This window comes from Anomalospiza imberbis, chromosome Z (genome assembly GCF_031753505.1).
Source record: "Anomalospiza imberbis isolate Cuckoo-Finch-1a 21T00152 chromosome Z, ASM3175350v1, whole genome shotgun sequence".
NCBI classification, from domain to species: domain Eukaryota; kingdom Metazoa; phylum Chordata; class Aves; order Passeriformes; family Viduidae; genus Anomalospiza; species Anomalospiza imberbis.
The window spans coordinates 63,531,438-63,556,910 of NC_089721.1; the positions used below are offsets into that span (position 1 = coordinate 63,531,438).

At 38.8% G+C, this 25,473-nt stretch overlaps 1 protein-coding gene across 2 annotated transcripts in view; it reads left to right on the plus strand.

Moving 5' to 3' along the window:
• CDC42SE2 (CDC42 small effector 2) overlaps positions 1 to 25,473 on the plus strand; it is a 90,236-nt gene that overhangs the window by 17,647 nt on the left and 47,116 nt on the right. The gene's annotated exons all lie outside the window — the stretch shown is intronic.

A 25,473-nucleotide genomic window follows, 5' to 3' on the forward strand; every position in this document is an offset into this window, starting at 1 on the left:
CGTGTATTTCACATTTCACTTTCTTTTTTTCAACTAAGGCTTCTAAATAGATATCTGATACTTAATTCTTATATAAGATGGCAAAATTCTTTCGGTTTTCTTTGTGTAATAACTTTCATGGCTTTAATAATGGCACAGGGCACAGGAACAGACTGTCCCTGTGTGCTGAAAGACGAGTCACCAAGGTAAACACCCAGCTTGGATGGGCAAGGAGCTTTTGAAGGAACTTAAGAATAAAAGGAGGATGTATCATCTTTGGAAGGAGAGTCAGGTCTCTCAGGAAATATTTAAGGGGGCTGCTAGAGCATGTAGGAAAAAAAATTAGGGAGGCCAAAGCTCAGTGTGAATTTAAAATGGCGACTTATGTAAAGGATAATAAAAAATGCTTTTACAAATATATTAATGGTAAAAGGAAGGGTAAGACCAACATTTGCTTTCTACTGGATGAGGGAGGGAACTTAGTAACTGCAGATGAGGAGAAGGCAGAAGTGCTTAATGCCTACTTTGCCTCTTTTCTTTAGTGGGAAGACAGATTGTCCCCAAGACAAGTGTCCTCCTGGGTTGGTTGATGGTGCCAGGGAACAGAATGGTCCCCCCATTATCCAAGAGGAGGCAGTCAGAGAACTGCTGAGATGCTTGGATGTTCATAAATCTGTGGGACCAGATGGGATCCATCCCAGGGTGATGAGGGAGCTGGCAGATGAGCTTGCAAAGCCTCTCTCCATCATTTACCAGCAGTCCTGGCTCACTGGGGAGGTTCCAGATGGCTGGAAGCTGGCCAGTGTGACACCCATTCACAAAAAGGGTAGGAAGGAGGATCCTAGTAATTATAGACCAGTCATCCTGACCTCAGTACCTGGCAAGATAATGGAGCAATTTGTACTGAGTGTCATCATGCAGCATCTACAGGATGGCCAGGGTATCAGACCTAGTCAGCATGGGTTTAGGAGGGGTAGGTTGTGTTTGACCAACCTGGTCTCCTTTTATGACCAGGTGACCTGCCTGGTGGATGCAGGAAGGGCTGTGGGTGTTGTGTACCTGGAGTTCAGCAAGGCCTTTGGCACTGTCTCCCGCAGCACACTGCTGGAAAAGCTGGCAGCCCATGGCTTGGACAGGAGCACTCTCTGCTGGGTTAGGAACTGGCTGGATAGCTGGGCCCAGAGAGTGGTGGTGAGCGGTGCTGCATCCAGCTGGGGCCAGTCACCAGTGGTGTTCCTCAGGGGTCTATGCCAGTTCTGTTCAGCATTTTTATTGACAACATGGATGAGGGCGTTGAGTCTTTCATTGTAAATTTGCAGATGACCTAAGCTGGGAGCATGTGTCGATCTGTTGGAGGGTAGGAGGGCTCTGCAGAGAGACCTGGAATGGTTGGATGGATGGGCAGAGTCCAATAAGATGACATTTAATAAGTCCAAGTGCCGAGTCCTGCATTTTGGCCACAATAACCCCCTGCAGTGCTACAGGTTGGGGACGGTGTGGCTGGACGGTGCCCAGGCAGAAAGGACCTGGGGGTAGCGGCTGACAGCCAGCTGAACGTGAGCCAGCAGTGTGCCCTGGTGGCCAAGAAGGCCAAGGGCATCCTGGCCTGTATCAGGAATGGTGTGGCCAGCAGGCCCAGGGAGGTCATTCTCCCCCTGTATTTGGCACTGGTGAGGCCACACCTCAAGTGCTGTGTCCAGTTCTGGGCTCTCAGTTTGGGAAGGACGTTGAGATGCTTGAGTGCGTCCAGAGGAGGGCAACAAGGTTGGTGAGGGGCTTGGAATATGAGCACTATGAGGAATGGCTGAGGGAGCTGGGGCTGTTTAGCCTGGAGGAAAGGAGACTCAGAGGTGACCTTATCACTCTCTACAACTTCCTGAAAGGTGGTTGCAGTCAGGTGGGGTTTGGTCTCTTTCTCCAGGCAGCAACTGACAGAGCCGGAGGACACAGTCTCAAGCTGGGCCAAGGGAAATATAGGTTTGACATTAGGAAAGAGATTTTCACACAAAGGGTGATAAAGTACTGGAATTGTCTACCCGGGGAGGTGGTAGAGACACCATCCCTGGATGTGTTTAAAAAAAGACTGGATGTGGCACTCGGTGCCATGGTTTAGTTGAGGTGTCAGGGAACTAGTTGGACTCAATGATCTTGAAGGTCTCTTCCAACCTTGTGATTCTGTGATTCTGTAATAATTTAGTTTGCAACTCCATATATTACAATGTTGTTTATCCTGGTTTGCTCTGATTTTAAGGATCCATCCAACTTTAATTCAATACTTTCTAGTTTTTCCCTCAAGTACGTGTGCTTTGGTGTAGTGTTAAATAATGTGTAGGAATGGCAAGTAGTTTTAATTACCTGAATTTTCCTCCACCAGAATTCTCAGATAGATCTATTCCTATTTGATTTCACACATTGATGATGACTGTAGCACATTTATGTAGGGTTAATTGCTGTGGATTACACAAATATCAATGAAACAGTTAAACCCTGAAACTGTTGTGGATTTCTTATGACCTCAATTCTACATAGCAATTTTAATTTTAGAAGCTTGTAGTTCTCCTTTAATATTTTTCTTTACTATTTTCATATTTTACTGTCTAAAAATCCAAACAAACTGTGTGGAAAATAGTTCTGTAGGATATCAGTACCTTAGGAAATGTACATAAAAATTTCTTACCCATGTTGTTTCCTCAGAAAGAGATGCAACTTGTGGAACATATTGCGAAAATTCCCCATATAGTGTTTTGCAGGCTTTGTTGTCAATTTCTTTTTCAGGAACTAAGTGTCTTTCTATGTTACCTTACTCTCTGCTTCTAATCACCATTCATGTAGTATGTAAGTCAAGTACCAGTAAAAATTTATGCTTTACCCTAAAAATACTCAAAGTATGTTGAATTTTGTTTAAATACTGCTAAAATTACATTTTACATTTTAAGTTACTGGTCAGTGTTACATTTTCTGTTTCATTCTTTGTCTCCCTTCCCCCATGTTCCTTTGAACACTCTGGAGTGTTTTCAGTATGACTGATGATACCAGACGTGTTTGGGCTTATCCTTCATGTTGTACACTTCCTTTCCATTATCACCTGATCTTTTTAGATCTTATTTCACTATTACTTGTAAAATGTTTCTGCCAGGGAGTCTGAGGAAGAAAATCTGCACAGGAATTTACCCTGGAGAAGCATGTGGCAGAAAGGTGATTGTTTTTTTAGCATGGGAAACTGAAGTATAAATGGCATCCCATACTGGGAGCAGGAGCTGCAGTCTCTGTTGCTGACCCTGCAGCTCCTCCTCTGGCCTGCTGCTTGCTGCTGGGACTCAGGGGCATTCCCACATGTTTTATGTGCCCCCCATGTGAAAAATGTTCCACTGTGCAGTGAGAGTGGGCTTTGCAGATGGGGAATCTCCATCCTTCCGACTCGGTCAGGAAAGGGGAGAGAGAAAGAAATAGTAGCTCAATTGTAGTAACTAGCCCAACCCTGAGGTAATTTTTAAGTAGTTTTATAAACTGCCAACCCCATAAAAATTCACAGCCAGAAAAATACTGTCCTATGAGGGTGGATGGAAGAAGGAACCAGGCAGTTGGGTAGCATATGTAGGGGTGATAAGGATAGGTAAAAGATGATGATGATGATGTCTATTTGAAGAAGATGACTCAGAGGGAAAGAAGATAAATATTTAAAACCAGAGGGAAGTAAGAGCTGTACTGTAAGCAGCAGCAGGAAGGCACAGGGATGGATGACAATTGGTGCAGGAAGGCAAGTGGGGAAGAAGCAGAACTTCTGGAGCAGTGGTTCAGTGAGTGGTGATCCTTACTGGAGCAGGATCAGACAGGAAGCAAAGAGAACTCCGCAGTGCAAAAATATGTGTGTTTCATTCTTGTGCCAGAAACGAGTGAAGTGCAGTGGGTGTTCCCAACCTGTTGGCTGGCCTTTCTGTACAAGCTCCAGGAGTGTCTGCAGGAAGCTTCAATCATAGATCAGGAAGTACAGCCTTCCTGACTTGCCTTGCTGGCAGCTATGAAGATGGTGACAGTAAAATCTCCATAAAAACCTTATAATGTGGCCTGTTCCAGATTAAAAAAAAAAAAAAGCCTTAGTTCCGAATATTTTTCTTCATTTTTCTTACGTTTTTGAGGTTCAGAAATTGAAAGTATATAAGATAGTGATGGACAGTGCTCTAGTGCCATTTCCTGCTGCCTGTTTGCCTAGAACCTTGCAACTTTTCCTTTCCCTGCTTCACTGCAGTTGTGTAGTGGACTTTGTTCATGTGCCAGGAATTTTGTCACATGACTCTGATCATGTGCTTTGTGGATGTACTTCCAGTCATTTAGGCTTGTGGCTCTTCTTCATAGTTAGTATATTCCTCATCCGGCCTCATGATACTCTTAAACATACACTTTCCAACTTCTAAAAGAAAGCTCAGAAAAATCTGAAAAAAAAAAACCCAAAAAACCAAAAATGTATTTTTCTCAATTTTTCCATTCTCGTATTGCTAATTCACTCGAGTTCTAGAATACTGGGGTGAGGGAAAAGATGGAAAAACCTCTCTCTTGTGAAGGTAGTGTCAAAACTGTAACTTAAGTTTGCTGAGGAAGCCTTTGTTGCATTCATGTCTACCAGTAAAAGCTGGTGCAACATTCCTGCATTACTCTTTGCATCCAGAAGTCATTGCCCTAAAATGCTGGTGGACTGTTCATATGTTGTGTGCACATCTTGATGCCACCATAGAAAAAACACTCATCTTCAAAATCTCAATTATATCTTTTATGGTTCCTTGCTTTTCTAGTGTATGATTTTCAAATTGGGTCCATGGGCTGGCTTTCTGTGCAAGATTTTAGTTTCATGCATAAGGAAATGGACTTCATCCACCACACTTTCACTAATTCTCTTAGAGTCTAATTTTCAGTTTAATAATTGATTCATTAACTTGGAGCAATGCCATAAAGAGGAATTTTAGTTCATTTGTGTAATTGAAATTTAATTCAGTGCTTTTTACTTTAAGGGCAAAGGGAAGAAACTCGCATCAGATGTTGGATCTCAACATTTTATGTCATGAAGGACTTTTGTTTTTCAGTGTAGCTTAACTACCTTTAGCTTCTAAATTCATTTCATCATATTAATCCTGTAGAATAATTGAAGTTACAAAAGTAGAAAACTGTCCTTCTGTTATTCCATTTCAGATGTCCATTTGTGCAACACATTTCATTACTGCTGACTCTTGTACCATCTATATTTGTATCTGACTGTCCTCCATGTCCTCCATTGTTAAACTTGGGTCAAATCACTGGGGTGCAGCTGAATTGTGTGACTGATCCAGTTTCTCACATAAGTGTTCAGAAATGGTTTAGTTTATTTCCCTGAAACATTTTACTTGCATTTTGAGGTAGAACATAGCTGATCCAGCTGAGCTATATTAATGTGAAAGTCCACAGTCCTTCTGCTCTCACTTTTCACACTATGCGAAACATGAAGCACAAATTCTCTGAAGCTTTGTGGCATTGGAAACCATAAAACCAAGGAAAGCTAGGAATCCAAGTCTGTCAATAAGAGAATTGCAATGAGTCATGGAAATTACTTCTATTTACTTCAATAAGTACTTCAAATTACTTCAATAAGTCGTGGAAACCAAATTTCATTATACCTGTCTGTATGCAGAGAATAGTAAACAAAAAGTAGGATAGAAAAGTGTGTAGGGAATATTGGTTGATGTCTAAATTAGATACTTAAACTGGTTTGTCTCTTTGTGCTGTAACAGGGAAGGGAAGGACAGCACAAGACGCACAAAAGAATTATGCTGGAAAATATACCTGCATGATGTCCAGTGTGTGTAATTTGAAATGCTGAATATACACCTGAGAGATCTTTAATTTTTGAGTTTTATAATTAGACTTCTAATTTGCTATAGAATCCACTTTATATTACAGATGGAGTAGTTCTCTCCTATAAGACTTTTTTTTTTCCTTTCTGGAAGTTGTATGCTAAAGCTTTTTCTTAAATTGGCTAATCTTATGTACAGTGGGAAATAAGACTTCCTGAAAAACCTATGTCCTGCCCTCTTACACTGTACTTTGCAACCAATATTTTTTTTTAAATATTAGATTTTATACTGGAAAAAAATCTGCCATTTTGTAGTTATGGCACAAAGCCCAAGAGGCATAAGGGTATAATTCTGGCTTTTTCCACCTTGAATGATCACATCACCACGGAAAATGCCCCGAAGTCCATTCAATACTAAATGTTTGGGATAAAGTGCTCTCTGCAGAGAGAATGCCAAGGACAAATGTCCTGGATGTACTTGAACATTGACATCCTGTTTCTTGGGAGAGCCTGGGCTGAGCGTTAATAGTCCTTGCTAGGTTCAGTGCTTATTGTTTGTCTTGTGTGCGTCAGGTTTGTATGTGCGATGCTATCCGTTCACTAAAGCTGCCAGACGATGACTTGGTGTTACACAGTCAGATTAGATTGCTATAGCTATGAAATAATTAAAGACTCCTATTCTGCAGCATGAAGTTACTTGAAATACTTAAAACCTGGTAAGTTAGGTAGGTCAGAGGCAGAGAAAAGCTCCTGTGAAATTGAAGAACTGGCTGAAAGTGAGCAGAAGCAGTTCATTTCATTAACAAGTCTAAATATTCTTGAATTCTGGGTGGAGCTTCTAATCATGCAGCTGTCCATTTTGTTGAAAGGAAAGGAAAGGATCCTATTCTCTCCCATATGAATGATCCAGTATAAAGAAGGAAAGCGCAAGTACTTGTGCTAATGGCAGAAATTCATTTTCAAGTTCATCTTTGCCTCACAAAATAGTCTTGCACTCTGTCTTTCAGACCAACAGTTGGTACAGCCCACTGAGCGGCATAGAATGGATTGTATTCTAGCTTTGTTAGTAATATCATGTGTAGCTTACTGTGTATGTCCTTATTAGGAAAAGCACTTTAACCTGTGTCCCTTTAAGGGCTGATGTGTTCCAATATACACTTGTTCAGAGTTTTGCACATAGATTCAGAATACTGTCTTGAAAATTTTACTAACATTTTGCTTTGGAGGTGCAGATTTTACAGACTTCTTGCTTCCTTTCTGTTATTTCACAGAGACCTAATTTGCATGTCTACTCATGTCCAGAATTATTTGACTAGACTGTTTGTATGCTACCTTATGTCCAGGAGACACTGATCCAGTTTCTTGGAATATGCTTCATTCATATACTATTAGGCTTACCATGAGATATCAGTTATGTAATTTTCTTTTTAAAATACAATGAGTGAAGAAATATCTTGCTGCTCCTGCTCCCCTTTAGCATGAAGTAATGGCTGTAGATTTTTCAAGAATCTGATTTCTTCTTTTGACCAATCCAAAAGAAACATGTCTTACGTCTTTCTCTGCATTGAAATGAAATTTCAATTGCACTGAAATCAGTCTTTAATCCTTTGAGTCTTTCTTCATTCCCAGTTATTAATCCTACCAGGAATGTTTTCTGTTCGTGAATAAATTGGAGAGGAAGGGTAAGTAGGCCAGTATTTCCATTATTCCTGTTGCATAATTGATCTGCCACTCGCTGACTGTATTATGCATGACTGACCTTCCATTTGGGGCTGGTTTATTAAACTTCATTTCAAGTATTTGTCAACAGTTACTTTGTCAGTCATGTTGGGCCTTAATTATGAATCACGTTCAGAGGCTGAGCTGCATTTGTACATCCTGGGCACATTCACTCCTTGATGCACAGTTGGAAGACCTGTAAGAGTGGATGGCCTCAAGCTGTAACTTCTTTAAACCCCATTGACAAGCAGAAGACGAATGCTGCTTTTGAATTGTCTCAGCCAGGAAAATAGTGGGGGATTTCAGTAGCTTCAGTGGGTTTTGTTTGCTTTTTAGTTAATATGAGAGAATTAAAAAATGAGGATAGTAAGGCTACCCTACCTTCCTTTTTAAGAATGGTCTGTTCAAGTTAGTGCTAGTATTGTGGGAAAGATGTTTTTACTGTGGTAAGGAGGAAGTGTGAAATACCTTCTCTTAAAGAAGGACTACATGGGTGATAGTTACTTGTTACAGCATATATATATCTTTATGTATGTATTTATGTATACATAAATTACCTTAGGCAGAAGAGGGATGGGAGGCTCAGAAAAGCATTGTAATTAATTACTGGGAGGCAGGAACACCAGAGGAATTGTTTGATTTTTAAAGTAGCAAGCTGAATCTGTAGTTGAGTAGCACCTGCATCTCAAAGAATCTGTCAGGCGTTGAGTGGAAACTACTGGGTACATGACACTTCTGACAATCTCACAACCTAACTTTCCATCTGAGTTTTGAGGTGCTTCTAACATAAGGGCCCTAACTTGAGAAGCCACAAGAGACTGCGGTATTGAATGTCTTTTAATGGACTGTGACTTAACAAGTAAATGAAAAGCCACACAGTGACATGAATCTCTGGTCCCCATTGATTTTAAAGTGCAGATCCCCAGAGCAGTTTGTATATAGCTGTTACTACTTGATATATTTGTTGTAATGAAAACAAATTCATAGAGGCTTGTTGAAATTTCTTATTGTTAACAGAATTGCTATGGAAGAAAAACATGACTTACTGTCAAAATTTTATTTAACTTCAGATAACCCAATCCATAGAATGAATAATTTTGCCAGCAAGTGCTCTCTCATAAATACAATGCTTCCTTTGTTTCTGTACCCTCTTTCTTTTGCTCTCCATCTAGCTCCTCCATATCTCCTGCAACTATCTTTGCCTGTGAATATTACGATATATTTCAGCAAAGCTTTTTAATGTAGTAGGTTATCTATTGTGCTTATACTTTCCATTCTTCAGATTTTTTTGTTTAAAACCAGACAAATCAACCTGTTTCATAAGTGTAGTTTCTCTCTCTCTGCTATGTACTGCCTTGCTTCTCCGCTTTGTCTCTTTCCCCCATTAAAACACCAGCCTTTCCTGTTACCTCCAATATAGCACTAACCCTTCCTGCTGCCTTTCTGCCTCTTCCTTTCAGCTGCTTTTGTCTCAGATTAGCTATAGTGGTTGGTACCACTGTGGTGTTCTGTTAGTTTGACCCAGAATTTGAAACCTGATGGATAGCGTTACATTATGAAATCCTGTGTGGTGAGTGGTACCGGAGAAAGACTGTTTTTAAAGCCCAGGAAAAAGTTGATAGCTTTACAAAAACTGACTGTCGTGCCATTTGTGGGGAAGGGAGTTGATATGTTTTACAAATTACAGAATGATTTGGGCTAAAAGGGATCTTTAAGGTAGTATTGGAGACTCATGGATACTCTGTTAACCTATGTATTGGTCCTACATACTGGTTTGCTGTGACTAATAACCCCTTGTAAACAGACGTCTTAATTCCTCAGTGTGAAGTTTTGTAGCAGTAAAACTTCTGTGTCCTATAACAAACAGATACAAAAGCACATGCTTGTTCCAGTCTCTAGAGGTTGATATACTTTCATTTCCATATGTGTTTGAAGAAGTCACGTAGCATTTATTCACCGGAAGCTTTACAATAGAATAGCACTACAGCTATTGCTAATTTGGTAGTTCAAGTTGAGCTCAAGTGTGGAAGTGGTTTTTTGTTTGTTTCGCTGCCTTTTTTTTTTTTCCTTCATAAAGCTGAGAGTCCTGTAGAAGCAAGATGCACATATATCCAGAAATAATAGCTTGTTTTGCGGAATGATGTTCTGAGGGTGTATTTAATGTAACGTGCAGCTACAAAAGGAACAAAAGTCAATCACTTGACAAATTTACAAGTAACTATTTACAAGAGCTTCCAAAAAACTTTTCAGTATCTCATTGTTGTGCTGTTAGTATTGGTACCCTTAAAGAGTATTTAATTTTTGATAAACTGCATTTTCAATATTATAGTAACACAGGATATTCATCAATAAGTGAAAGACTGTATTTTAGACTATTGTTTTCAGAATTTTTGCAAAAATCCTAAGAGCTGTGCATTTTCCATCAAAATACCAGTACTGTTTTAGTCAAAGTTGACTACCACCATGCACTGACTGTTATTGCTGGATTTTCCAGTGCTGTATAAATTTTGCAGCTGTCTGGGATATCAGTATATTACAAAGCAAGTTAAATCAGCATTTTTTTTGAGAGTGATAGGTTTGTGCACATCTCACTAGAGCAGTTGAAATGCTTGAGGTATCTATCTAGCTATGTAAAAATATACATACCTGCTAGTTATTTTCAGATGTTCAATAATAGATGTATTAGTGACATAAAAAGAAGACTCACTCTCTTTTGACAGGTGTCAGAATTATTCACTACATTGCATGTTCAAGAACTGCAGTTATTTCAGCGTCACTGTGTGTTATTCTACTGCTCTTCTCTTATCCTTCTTTATTTTTCTACTTATTTCTGCCTTTTGGCTGCCTAATGTGAAGTGCATGTGTTTGTGGTGTTTTTTGCTTTTTTTTTATCGTGTACTGTAGCTGATGTATGTCTTTAACGTGGAAATTGAAGTTCTCTCTACTAGTTGTTCTGTCATCCCAGTTACAGAGCTATGGAGTAGGAGGGGGAGACAGAGATATGAGATAAGGCTAGATGAAAGAGCAGGTGGAATTAAATACTGAAATACATAGTATTACAAGTAAACAATGGTACCTGTACCATTTCTTGATCTTATTTTGTTTCTGCTTTAACTATTTATGATGTGTTCTCATGATGAAAGAAAGCCCACAATTGTAGGTTAAGAAAAAAAATAAACTTTTTGTTGTACTAGAAGTATTTCACTCAGGGTCCTTGAATAATACCGATTGTATGCTTCAGAATTAGATGCTTTACACAGAACTGAGACAGGTAATTGTAAATGTGCTGCTTTTTTCAAAATGTGAACTTCTATTTTGTCAAAAGTGTGGTTTGCTCAGCTCTGCTTTCTTTGTGCTCTTTGGAAATAACAATGAGGCTAGAAGACCTCAGTAGATCTACCAAGGGGGAACCCATGAGGGAAGATCTAACCTGTTTCTCAGAAAGTTACCATGAACAAGACTGGGCTGTCCTTTGTTAACACAGAGTTATAACAGCATGCTTCTGCCTATGGCCCTTCCAGTGCCAGGTCGCAATTGTCAGATCGTGGGACAGATACCAGCCTTTTGGTTTCAGACTATCTGGAAGTCATCACTCCCTTACTATTCAGGAGTACAGTAAGTGCACAGCCTTGCCAGCATGCTCTGGTAGTCTTACAGGCAGGACACAAGGGAATTCATATTGCCTTCTATGCAGACTTGGTTTCTTCAGAGCTGGCACAGATCCTAGATGTTTCCTCCACTGTCCACTGTTGTAAAGAGACAGATCTTCATGAACAGCACTGCTCGTTTGATGACATTAAGAGAAAAAATAATCTGGCCTTTAGTAAAGGCCTAGATAAACTGTGATTTCCTTTCCACCTTTTGCTGTGTGAGTCTGGCACCCTGTGTGGGAATACTTTAGTACTCTAGTCAATCTCTGCATCTGCTATTAATGTAAAACTGATAATCATTAAAGTGTATGTGTAAGATGTACATGAAATAAATATTCTGTTTCCATTGTAAACTACTTTGTACATAGCCAAAAAACATATTTAATGAATTATTGTGTGTTGATACTCAGGGTTCTCATGAAGAGTTAATGTCTTTCTCTTCTCTAATAATTTTTTGCTCTTCAGCAGTGAACTTTTGCCCTGAGAAAGGGAAATCCAAAATGAAAACAATTAATTTTGTTTTCTTTCTTCTAACACCAGAAATGCTAAACAACTTCCTTTTGAGAAATTGCTGACAATATTCTGGCATTTACAATTAACAAGATACCAAAACCCATCCAAGAAATAATTAATTTTTAAATACTTCTAATTTTGTTTATTTAGCTACATTACCTGAATGGAAACACTGCCTGTAGCCCACTCCTTCACAAGTGTACAGAATGTATCTAGCTCTTAATGCCAGTAAAGATTTAAATTAAACCTTGGGAAGGTTGTTCAGTGCAAATGAACGTGCTTGAGCCCACAGCGCAGTATGCTGATTTGGTCATTGAATCCTTTTCAGTTTTCTATCTTCAATCTCTGTGCTCCAAAGAAGGCCACATCTCTTGAGCAGAGCTCTTTATGGAAGACTGGTTTTATTAGGAGACTCTTCTCACTAGTTTTAAAAATACAGGTCTCGTCTCAGTAGTTCTTAAGTTGAACTGCAGTGTGAGCTCCTCATCAAGTCATGAGTCAAGACTGGATCATAAATGAGCAGCTTATGCAGTGCGTCCCTTGGAGGGAGCAAGCTGGTGGTGGCAGGGAGCTCAGCTAGGGCGCTGTGCTTTCTGCAGCTCTTCATGTCAATGGTCACGTCTGGCAAAGGCTTGCCTGCCTGCTTCTGGTGGGGGACGGGGAGGGGGGATGCTCTTGTCTGGCACTGGGAGGAGCAGATAATGAAACCCTTTGTGTCCCCCTCCAGAGACATGTGCTTCTACAGCAATGAGCTGTGCAGCTGCAACCCTAGTAACAAGGGCCTGGAGAAAAGAATGAGGGCAGCTTCCCAGCACAGGATGGCCAGAGGGTTAAGGATGAGCATAGTATTTAGATGAACCTATATGTCTGTTATTCTTCCTTGGGACATTTTTTTTTTTGGTTTTAATTTTGACGCTTAGACTGAAATATATCCATGTATCTTTTAGTACATTGATAAACAAATGACTAAAGGACTTGGCAGTGTCATTGTTGCTTTTAAGAGTCTTGATAGTGCATATTCTAGAGAATTCACAGTGTTGTCTGGTACAGCGCAAACAGTTCATTGTCACCAGGTAAAAAGCATGAAATAAGTCAGTTGTGACTTTCGTAGTGTAGGTGCACAAAATCCTTACAGATGCAATGGTTTAAGAAGGTAATTTATTTTTTAAAGTGTACTAATTCAAAGGGTTATTTGCATCGGTGCTTCTAAAGTGGTTATGCTTATTGTGACAGATGATTTCTAGAGAAACTGATGTTAAATACTTCATTTTTTAGGTGCAGCAATCTGATCTATTTCCATGGGAAGTTCCATTAATGAGTTGAGGATAACTCTATTAATGAGAATACGATAGGCTTCATTAATTACCTTGCTGTGGATAGGGATTCACAAGCCACAGTTTGGGCTGCATGTCTGGGAGAGAGGGGGCGTTTGTTTGAGGGAAAGTCTGAATAATGAATACCTTAAACTAAACGATCTGTGTCTGAGTGGCAGACAAAGAGGACTTTGGGGCAGTGACTGATTATTCTGTGTGAAAGGACCACAACCATATCTGGCTTGCATACTGAATCTCGCATGTGAGCTGTCACTCCTTATTTCTCCAGAGAAAAAGGGGAAATCAAATCCGCTTAGGAATGAAGTGCACCTTTCTCGGTGAAGGTGCTGTTACTGACTGCATTATGCTCATCAAGTTACTGTAATGAGGAAATTTTGGTTATTTTAATTCTCTTTTCTAGCCTTTTGTCAAATGCAGTAGACATTTTTTTAACAAGTTATGTACAGATCTTTGTTTGTTCTCCCTTACATGTTCATACCTCCTAGATGCAGTCTGTAACATTTATCCTACTAGCTGATTGTAAGTCACAGCCCAGAGTAAATGGAGGAGCAGATGTGATTCCTGGATGTTTTCTGATCAGGCCAAAATGCTGACCTGAGGCAATTGCAAGTCCAGGACCACAGTTCACTTCCACTGACTCTGCTATGCAGGCACTATTGTCCTGCACAGGAGGTGGGTGAAGAGCTGTCATCCCACTAAACTGTTCAAGCAAGATTGAATGAAGCTTGATGGTAGAATGAATGAGTTTCTAATTTCTTGGCTTCCATTTTTTGTTGCCTCTCAACCTGAGCACTGAAGGTGAATGCTAAGGAGAATGTGTTCCTTTTACTAGGTATATTTGTTGATTTGCTGTAAAATGCAGAGTTAAAATGCATTAAAATGCAGGTGTTAAAATATTTGGAGGCACTTCGATACTCAAATTGTAGAATTCTCTGTATTTTTTTGTGAGGGGTAGGAAAAGTTAAGGAAACGTTTTGGTTTGTGAGAGGACTTGAGACTGTACTTAAATACTTAATTGAGTAATTATATCTTGTGCTCTTTTCAGAAGTTGCTAGTGAAATCAAAGCTACACATTTAAAGTTTGACACCATCTTTAACAGTCCTTTTCCTTTATTTGAGAAGGAAAAACACATTCGAGAACAACTGCAACTTTTATCTAAGTGCATACTTCTTACACCTTAATCTAAACTTTCAGATAAAAACTGTTATCCCAGTAAAAGGAATTGGTATGTGGTGGTTTTTTTTGTTTCTTTTTTTTTTTTTTTTTTTTGGGGTTTTTTTTTTTTTTGTTTCCAAATATACAGAGTGAATCTTTGTCAGCAAATTAAAGGAAAATATCTCCCACCCCACCCATACATAAAGAAAGAAAAATGAACAGTTGTGTGACACTGGGGGAGATAAGACCTTGTTAAAAACAGAGAAACTTTTATGGTAAATTGAATTGTCACCGTGCAGCTGTTTGACAATTTAGTCAAAGTAGTTGCTTCTTTCATTTGAGTTTATTTACTTAAGTCAATTACACATGTAGATTCGATTGTACCCTCCAGCAGAACTCTAATGACTCAGCAACAGGTCTTTCACTGGGAAGGATTATATAAATGAAATACTATTATGCTAGTAAATAAAACAAGCAAACAAAACCAGACACAATTAAAAGGAGTGTGAAGGCAAGAAGCACCTGTATTTTTTTCAGTGATAGAGAGGCTTCCACTCATTTTTACAGCTTAACTTGTCATGATAATGGAGTTTCTCAGCAGTTCTGTAGGGTGCAGACAGAGGGCTTAAAGCAAACCGCAGTTTGTGAATGTCAGTATGAAGATATTTACCAGTTGTAAATACCAGTTGTAAATATTTCAGAGATACTACAATGTCTTTTTCAGAAGTGTCTGCAAAGCTTCTTAGGAGTTCAAGGTAACTGGAGATCAGGGAAAACGTCTCCACAGAACTAAAGAAAATAGTGCATCTTCTCTCAAAGTCAAAAAATCTCTCATTGTACCTCTTCTGTAAAAGGCAGTGTGCTAGTTTGGGCTATTTTTGTCTTTTCAAAACTTGTGTAATGCCTGTTTTGTGATCATTTGCCGTAGTAGTTCTTGAGAGAAAATGAATCTGTTATACAAGTCAGTCGTTTCTATCTCTGTATTGCTGCCATGAGAGGGCATGGGACAAGTTCTGCTGTGTTAAATGAGACTACATCTCTGTTTTGAAAGGGAAGCATGTGCTGACCATGGCAGTACCAGTAAAAGCAGCGGATTTGAATATTAGGAAATTCTTATGGTTTGTCTTGTTTGTCCATAATAGCAGTTGGAGCCAGAATGATGCTTCTGAATATATATTTACTTTGTGGTCTAAGGAGCTAAGTAGTCACCAAGAGAAATAACTTATTAACTAAGTTTACCTGGCAGAAGAGTAGAATAAGACACCAGATTGTAAGAGAAGTGTAGAAGGTTCTGGAAAAGTATTTATTTTCTGGGCTTACACTTGAAATCATCTGATGTGAAGTCCCATCAGGAGCTAAACCTTGTAATTTACTGTGCTGTCTCTGGCTAGTTTGGGTCTTGAAGGAACCTGGTAATCTTTCCTGATACAGAGTTGCAATTGTTGTCTCTACCATTTTCCTTATGACTTTGTGATGTATGTTACAAAAAACTGCCTGTTGTGCTGGCTGTCTGAAAAATCTGTGGGTGATCTTGAGTGAAGGAACTTGTATTTCCCTGTTTCAAGTGGGTAAATGGTTTTGTATGATGTGAGAAACACTTGAGTCTTCGTGCTTATATTTATTAAGATTATTACTCTGTGTGGAAGCAGAATTCTTTTCATAGTGAGGCAGCACAAGTATTTTACTTCACATTTGTGTAGGACTTCACGACTTTCAAGTTATCAGGAGAAGTACTCCATGCCTTGTGATTGTTTTGGCATGAGAAATACTATGGTCAAAACATTGTTTATTTTTTAGACTTCACTTAGGTTTCTGCTTAGGTCAGAAGGTTGGGAACTAGAGGGAAGTATGTTGTGTATTTCATTTGCCTTCCTTACCTGTTGGCAAGCAAGTGACTAACTGAAATAATGCAAGAGAGATATGGTAACATCGGTGGGTCAGCATTAGTAACTAAAGTTTCTTTCCAAACTGTGTTTTGTTTTTGGTTTTTTTTTTTTTTTTTTTTTTAACCTGCTTTTCTTGTGCAGGTTGTCTCACTTACAAGGCTTTTGACTCTTATAGGTAATCTCAAGCTGTAAGTATAAAGTCTGTACCTTATGAAAAAAATGAGGCATTTTAAAATTCTGTTACGTCATATGAGAATCCTGTCAAAGTAGAATACAAAATTCTAGTGACTTGCACAAACCCTTGTAATAATAAACAGTGAGAAATGAAGTGTTATCTGGCACAGTTATTGTCCTGTATTGTTGCCTATTTGTAGTGAAGAGAACAAATCTTCTTTCACATTTTGCTTGGTGTGTATCTGGCAAGTAAGCGTTGATAACTCTTAACAACTGTGTATGTGTTTTATTAGTGTTACCTAAAGAACAGACTCACTGTATCCATTAGGGGTTTGTTAGATGGTTTGTCAAAGAGCTGCTGAGGATACTGCAGAGCTTTTATAAATACACAAGACTGACATAAGGGGAATGACACTACTAAGAGTACATAAAACTTGATAAGTATATATCTTAACTCACCATGTGGATACTGTAATTTTGCCCATCTAGTAGAGAAGTAGTTTCCATGGACACTGCAGCCACTGCAGTATATTCATATTATATTTCCTTACTTTATTCAGTCTTTCCACTTACAGAAGGATTAAACCTGGTCTTCTCTTAATATATGTTAATTGAGGAGCAACATGTGTTACTAACAGACATGCAAAGGACCAGTTTTTTATGTTTGTTCTGAGCAGTAAAACTGTATAACTGAAAAAATTCCCTTTAAAATAATGTGATTTTGTAATGAAATTATCTGAATATGTCTTTATAGTTGTATTGCTAGAACACGATGGAAACAGATAGCAAGGCAGATGTGTAGAGTTCTTTTTAAATACATCACAGATTAAAGTAATCAGCAGTGTGTATTCAGGGGGGCTTTTTTCAAGGCATACTGTTCAATGAACTGCAGAGTTCTGTGAGCAGATTATAGAACAACTTCTGCTGAGGCTACATCTGTTGCTTTCTAAGAAAAGGTAACATATTTTACTATTGTTATGTCTGTTTATAAAACTGTAAAAAATTCACATACAGAATTTCAAAAACTAGTAGATATTTGTCGGCCTGATGAAAGGATCTCTGTGTTTAGCATCTGTGAGCAGTTCCAATGCCTTACCTCTGTGAGAAGATACACATGGAAATCTTTGAAATGTTGGAAATGTATGTGCTTAGAACAAAGTTGACTACAAATGTTCTTGGCTGTCTTAAAATACAATTGTTGCATGCCTTAGTTTCCCACACATATAAAGAGGGAGAGGTCAGGAGACTTCCTTATAGCTTATTCCTGCCATGAGCCTCCTGTTTATTTGTTTGTTTGGTTTTAGTAATTAAACTAATTCCTGTTAAATACTAGAAATAATGATGATTGATTATACTCAAAGATCCTTATATAAATGCATGATTTTTTTTTTTACAGTAACTACCAGTCTTTGCTGTGAAAGCCCTATCTCAAAATTGATATCACAAATTATAGCAAAGAAGTCACTGGATCTAAGATGATGAATCATGCCTGTTCAGGGAGAAAGCTATGGGCTGGTTGCCTGCTTGGTACTATTTTTCAAAGTCTGGTGAAATCTTTGAATCATAAATGAATCCTTCTTTTTTTTTTTTTTAATTTTTTTTTTTTGGTAATGTAGCTTTTTAACATACATCAAGAACCTTTTCATTTCTTCCCCCACTGAATAATGGGCTGAAACTTCCACTACTTGCCTCTGGAGACTGTTGTACAATTTAGAAAAAAACTCCTGGAAATGTGTTTTGGTAATAGCTTTCTGGTTTTTCCCCTATACAATTTAGTTTAATTTAATGGATAAATTGATTAAGTATTAACAGGGGCTTGGAGTCTGTGTGTCACAGTACAGAAGTGCTATTTTGCAAACCTGCCTTAGAAAATAACAACCCAGTTATATCAGCGATGTCCTTTGTGTTTTGGACATAATAATTATTTTTGTAATTAAAGTTGTGCTTTATGCTTCCATCTTTCATCTGAAAGCATGATAATGGAAATAAAAACCTTCTATGTTTGATAAATAAGCTAGATAACGATCCTTTGTAATTTAACTTTGAGTTTTTATTTTATTGTTGAAAACACTGTACTGGTCTCTTCATTGTTCTCAGTGATTAAAAATACTCTGCTAACAGATGACTTTCTAGCTAGCATCAACTAAATGAGGAGTCCACATCTATGCTCAGCTTAGGCACCTCTGTTTCCCTTCAGAGCAGCAGTGTCTTTCTGTGAAATTGACAGACGAGTGTCATACAAGGTGTCTGACTTGGCAACATGCTCTGAGCTTGTGTGTGCTATGTAGTAGTTATATACAAATAACTCAATATTTTACAATAGAAGCCATTTATGAGCACGGTGCTATTGTAAAGCATTTACTTAGACCAGACTCAAAATCTCTTAAGTACCCATTTTTGTTGTTCTTGTTGTTACAATTATATAGAAATAGTTATTTTAGTTTTCACATGATGCAGCTCTGATTTCTTTGTGCTGGATGGCAACACACTGCATTTTTCAGGAGAAAAAAACACTTGTCTGAACTAAATTTTAGCTAGGCCATATGGCATGACTCTGCTGTGCAATTAGCACATCTTAGTAACCAAGTTAGATTTAGCTCTGGATGCCCAGCTGTCAACCCCTACAGGGATGGCGATGAAGGGGCTGGAGTACAAGAATGTGTTGAGGGGCAGGGAGGCATTTTGGGAGGGGCCATGCTCTGAGGCTTGGCCAGGCATGTCTGTCTGTGGGAGCTGCAGCAGCTGGGCCAGGCTCACTTTCTGTAGTCTGCTCCAGTATTCTGTTGGGTGTGGCTAGCACTGCTCTGCTTGTGCGAGTCAGCTCCCTCACATGCAGCCACACGTGGCATCTCCAGAGGTGCCACCAGGGGATGCGGAACACAGTGGTTGTGCATGAAAGCACATCTCAGACAGCTAAACACCTGCCTCTTCTGTAGGCAAAGTGTATCTAACCATGGGCAGGTCTAGTCTCATATCCAGTGTGTTCTTTACTGCCTTCTTTTTTCCTCCTTTCCAGAATGTTTTCTGATTTCTTAGTTAATAAATTCATCTCTAATCTGTGAATTAGACATTCAAAGGAAGAAGTTTTTGTGTGGGAGCATAAGTAACTGAAAGCTAAAAGGAATTAAGCGGCAAATGCTGTCTGGCCTTGAGCTAAATAATAAAATACCCTTATTTGGGGGCAGGGAGGATTGTTACGTGGTTCTTTGTGGGCTCTTTTGTGTGGTTAAGATTTTTTGGGAACATCTTATGTTGTGATAGCTACTTACTAATTCGGAATAGAGCTCTCAGATCAGTCCAAGAACATGAACCTGATAAGGAGAGCTGGGCCCTTTGTTAATTTTTATTTAATGAAATTGGGATCTAATTAGGACTCCAGGTAGCACAAGCACTGTGTTTGACTCTGCATTCAGAAGATCTGTTTCTGAACACGGGGTAGCAGGATATGAAGTAGAATTTTTCTAACTGAATTTAATTGAGAAGCAGGTAACTTCATTGTGAGTTAAGTTTTAGCATGTGGAAGACATCTTCTACCAACAATAAGGTTAACAGCTTACCTTCACAGTCCCTGGATGAAATGATTTTTAAAAAATCTGTGTTATTTAAATCCTCTTTAAAAGAGGTTGTATTAAGTAGCTGGCATGACTCAGCTTTGCAAATGTCATGTTTGCCTCCAGTGAATATAATTTATATTGTGTGACGTGAGCTTAATCTGGAATGTATTGGGAAAAAAATAATAGGGTGTTTCTGGTGCTAAATATGCTTAAGAGCTAACAAAATTCATTTTTAAGGAAGAGAATTAACAGCAGGTGCATGACTGCATCATAGCCAGCTGGCTGAAGTACTTCTGCAGTCAGAATGAACGCATAAATGTAATTCAAGTGAATCCAATGTTTGTTTGTGGGGAGAAAAAGAAAACCTTAGTAATCTACATATCCATCTGTTTTCTCCTTCAACTTTTAAAAATGGGAGCTACCTGCGCTGAGGGTGCTTGCAGAGGTAGATAATATCCACAAGGCTGTACATCGGGATTGGAAGGCTGTGTGAGGTCCCTGACCCAGGGTTTGCCTCCTGGTATGAAGTCTGGAGCCAGCTGGATGCCCGGTAGCTGCACCCTTGGCCAAGAACCTGCTCCAGATCTTGCCAGTGTACCTGCTGATCTGGTTATTGTCCCCTGTTGTCACACAGCCCAGATCTTAAGCAAACCAATGCTTCTGTTTCACAGAAAACTTTCAAGCTAACGGTGAAATAGACACAACCTAGAAAGTTATGTTGAGGGTAGGCAAGAGACCGTGTCCTGAATGCAGATGTATCTTGGAAAGTTTATCTGTGTTGTGAGAAACAAAACAAGAAGTGTCCAGGTATAATGTCTTAGTCCTCTCATGCTTATTAATGTAACTTACAGAAAATACTTTGCATCACAGAGAACAGAGGGTCTTTCAGTTGATAAATTATATTTTTCATAATTTATTTCATAGGAATGTGGTTTTGACAGTTTAAGAAATTGAGGTTTGGTTGATTTTTTTGTTTTGATGAAAAACATCCCCAAAACTCAGAATGTAAAAGAGCAGTCTTTTATGCTATCAAGCATGTTTAAACACATCCATATGCTATGAAGAATATTTTAAGCACATGTAAACACATTCGGCTCTTGGATAAAATAGGAGAGATTGTGACATGGGATAATATGCAATTTATTAGTGTATTGTTGGCAGACTGAATTTACATCTCTCAAATTATATCCTGTCTGTGAATATGACTGTTTTTTAAGAGGATATTGCTTATATTTTCTGTCTACTATATGACGGTACAATTTGGAGTTGTTACTATAACTAGGAGTTCACTGAGGAGTTCAAATACTGGCATCCTATGGTTATTTGGTGTCAGAGTATGCTTTTCACATTACCTATTTACTTCCTTATAGTGAGAACCTAAGAATTGAGAGACATAACATTTCTTCCATATTTTGTGAACAAGTACTGCAAATTGTATATGGCTTTGTCAGCAGCTTTCGGTTTTGGGAGCCAAAATTAACCTGTTTAAGATTTACTGGTATGGACAAGCTGATTTAAAGCTTGTAGGAAAAATGGCTTGTAGCCTTGACAGGTTTATTCTAGGTTTTCCTTTCCCTGGATACCTGTCAATGTAGGTAAGCCATACACCACTGTGTATGTGGGTGTTTCCTGTGAAAGTCAGACTGTTTGAGGTTTGCAGTGGTTTTTCATTGGCTGAAGAACTCCAGGTGAGTTCTGCTCTGCTATTGAGATATTACCCACAGGACATTTTCCAAATGGATATTTTTAACAATAATGACCTTTTTGTGGTTACACAGGGAACATAAGTCAATGTTCCTTGGCAAGATAGGCAGCTCATTTCTGAGGAGACCATCTAGTTTCCTTTGGGTTCAGACTGCAGAACAGCAGTAACTGTTCTGCTGAGAATATGTAATTTGTTAAAATGTTTCTGGAACATTTTGAAATTCCCTTTTTTGTATAGCGCTTTGTTTCTTAACTAGGTCAATAAGTCTGGTATCTTCAATGAAATTGCACTGAAGTGTTGAAAATTTGTGCGCCATGTGTTTTTATTTTAAGTTGACTATATGTACTTAGTTATTTTTCTGCATATGTAGGAAAGATGTCATAGTGTATTTTGGGCTTAAAGCTAGATGTCATGACCTATTTTGCTTTTCTAAATTTTAATAACTTATTATTGAACTTAATTTGGTAAAGCTGTTCATATTGCCCAATGTATAAAATGCCAAGTGGCAGGTGAACTAAGAGAAGCCATGGTTATAATGTTAACTAAAAGGCTTTTATTAGTGATGACATGGTGATCAAATTACTATTTATCAGTGATTGAATGGAAATTATAAGGTAATCAATTAAGCAGTAATTGAATGCAAATGAAGCAGTGTTTAAAAATTTTTCAAGAAAGGTGAGAAGGACTGGTAACTACAGGCCTGTCAGTCTTACTTCAGTACTTGGTATGGGAGTTATTGAAAGACATCATAAGGGCAATACAGTCATTGGTCACAACCAGCATGAGTTCATGAGGGGAAAGATCTGTTTACCAAACTTAATTTTCTTTTACAAGGTAACCTACCTAGTTGACCAAGCAAAGCAAAAGATGTAATCTTTTTTGGATTTCTGTAAAGCTTTTGATACTGTTTCTGTCAGGACCCTTCTGGAGAAAATGTGCAGCCCACAGCTGGATAAACACATCTTGTGGTGGGTGAGCAGCTGGCTCATGGGTTGGGCACAGAGGGTTACAGTGAATGGAGTGACTTCAGACTGGTGATCTGCGCTAGTGGGGTTCCATCATAGGGACAGTGCTCTTTAGAATTTTAAAAAATGATCTCTGAATGTAGATATTAAGTAAGTTGTCCTACATGAATTAACTTAACCGATTATGCTAAATTAAGAGGAGCTGTGGACTCCCTTGAGGGTAGAGAGGCCTTGCAGAGAGATCAGGATAGACTAGAGAGCTGGGCAACCACCAGCCATATGGAATGTAAAATGAGCAAATGCCAGATTCTGTCTGAACTAAAGTAATGCTGCTTGAATATACAAAGTGGGGAGCAAGAGTCTGAAAAGCAACCGTCCAGACAGAGAGTTGGAAAGAAATCTGGGGCTTGGTTTTCTGGCAAGTTGAACACAAACATGAGTCAGCAGTGCCCTGGCAGCCAGGAGGGCCAGCTCTGTCCTTTAAAAAGGTAAAAGATTTTAGAAAGTGCAAAAAGGCCCCAGAAAGTAGACATAAAGCTGAAAAAGGCTGGGAAATTTCTAAACCTTCTCATGGGAAGCTAGGAAGTTAAGAACCAAGTGAATACATTTATGTTTATCATAAGGAACAAGAAAGAACAAGAACTTACTGATAGTTCAAGATGTGAAAAGTCCTAGATACATGTTTTGTAAAGACAGAAAAAGTTTCAATCTTAAATAATGAATTATTGTGTATTGTTTGAGGTTCACAGAAGTCCTTTTGTTAATATTAAACCCATGTGGGCCCTTTTCTAATTGGTTAGAGTATAATGACTTTACACCTTTTCTTTTATGCTGTTGGTTCAAAGAATATGTAGAAAAAGGCTTTGCATGGGCTGCCATCTTGTCTCTGATCTGGATTTGCATGGATGTTGTTATTTTCCTGTCTCTTGCTTTTTGCTTGTATGATACAGAGAGATAATAAATCCTAAGTTTGCAACCAGTCAGGGTCCCGTCCCATTTGTGAGACACAGACTGATCTGGCAGACGGGGGTGCATCAGGCAAAGCATCACAGCCAGGCAAGGGAGGAGATTGTCCTGCTCTGCTCTGCACTGGGGCAGCCTTACCTTGAGTGCTGGGGGCAGTTTTGGGTTACACAATTTAAATACCTAAATATCTTTTTTATCTAAAGCTATAAGAGAGGGAGGGTGACCAAGATGGTGGTAGGTCTTGAGGGCAAGACTTCTGAAGAGTGGTTAAGGTGACTTGGTTTGTTCAGCGTGGAGAAGATAACACTGAGGGAATGACCCCATCACAGTCAGCTCAGGCTGGTTCTGTTAGCTCATGGTAGGACATAGCCTAGATTCCTTAGTTCCTGTGAAGATATGGCCTAGCAGAGTTCTGCACAGCAGGACAGACTTCAGTCAGACCTTCTTGTTGATGATGTCTGTCTGATCAAAGCCCTTTACTCAGAATGGGTTCATCCATCACAGGCTTGCCAAACAGCAAGGTCTCTAACCAAAAAAACTAATAAGCATCTATCTATCACAAAATTTAAGTCAGTGAGGATTTTCAAGATTTTGTTAGTAGTTGCATTTTTTTCATACTCTCTGGAGGTAAGCATCTTTATCAGTGTAAGCAGCAAGAGCTCTCTGTGGTCAAGTACTTACTTTAAAGAGTAAAGTAAATACTCAAATTCAACTCGATATTAAGGATCATTTGCAATGAATTTCAGTTTGGGAAAGGGAGAAGCAAAGAATACTAATTCCTTTTAATTAATGTGCATTTTATTAATGTGCTTTATCTGAATCAAGCTGAAATTTGAAGATAGTCACAAAATAAGATATTTTGGAAATTACAGTATTTCTTGTATGATAAACAAGCCTGTAGTGGTGTTATTGCTAGTAAGGAGATATAACTCTGTGCATGTGTAATGCCTTAGTGAGAGCAGCTGTGTGTATAAAAAAAATCTGGAAAGTTTCTGAATTTTTTCCCTTTTCTGAATTTCATTCTCTTTTGAAAAATGAGTGGTCTTTCCAGCAAAAAAACCCAAAATGTACTGTTGACCTGAAAAATGTTATTTCATACCAACTACAACTCTAATATGTGGGGTTTTTTTTAAACCAGGTATGCCTAGAAAGTTTTTCATTTTGTAGTTGTTCTCCTAGTACAGGCTGCCTATCTGATGTTTGTAGAGGCTTGTTAGCTTTCTGGTTAGTGGTTTTTGTACTTGCTGGATATAGCATGAAAGCCTTAGCCATAGGAAAGAAATACTTTGTGATTGCTGCAATAACTAATTGTAGGTTGTGTGTGTGGCTTTGTATGGACGTGTGCACACACATGCAGCCACAGTATTTAGCAGGTTTCTTGTGTGTAGAAGTGACTGAAAAGGGTTTTCTGTGCTGGGGAAGCATAGGAGCTCTCTTTGTGTGCTTCTCAGGAGCTGTATTTCAGTTCATTGTTCTCTTTGCACTTGTGTAAGTGTTACAGGATTAGGACGCACTTACCTGCATTATGGCATACTTAAATTATGGTGCTTGGACCAGATTTCTTTGTTGCTGTAGGTATGTCTGGATTTTCCTTTCCCTGAAGTGACTTTAAGAAATGTCTGGAGGCAGGAGAAAAAGCATTTACTGCTCTATGCTGCTAGAAAAAGATGAAACTTGACCCTTCTGTCTAGGCATCACTTTGTGCTGTGTGTTACACATTAATGTGCTAGCTAATCTCTGGCTATTGATGGAGAATAGGAAAAAGCCAAACATTTTACCAGTTTTCTTCTCTCCACATTTTCTTCTCTCTGGTCTGCAACCACACATAATGCTATGGTAAGGATTTTTACATGAATCCAGGTTTCTGACTAGAGCATTCTTTATGAGACTTGCTTTGTGAGTCTACTGGTGCCGCTCCGCGTGCTTATCTTTGGAGTGAAATCTAAACAGGCCCAGTTAGCACTTTCCATCTCTCATAAATTCTAAAATTTCTTTGCTTTCTGGCTCTGCCATATGCCCCAGTTACATCCTGCTTTTTCTGTTGAACTTGGGTG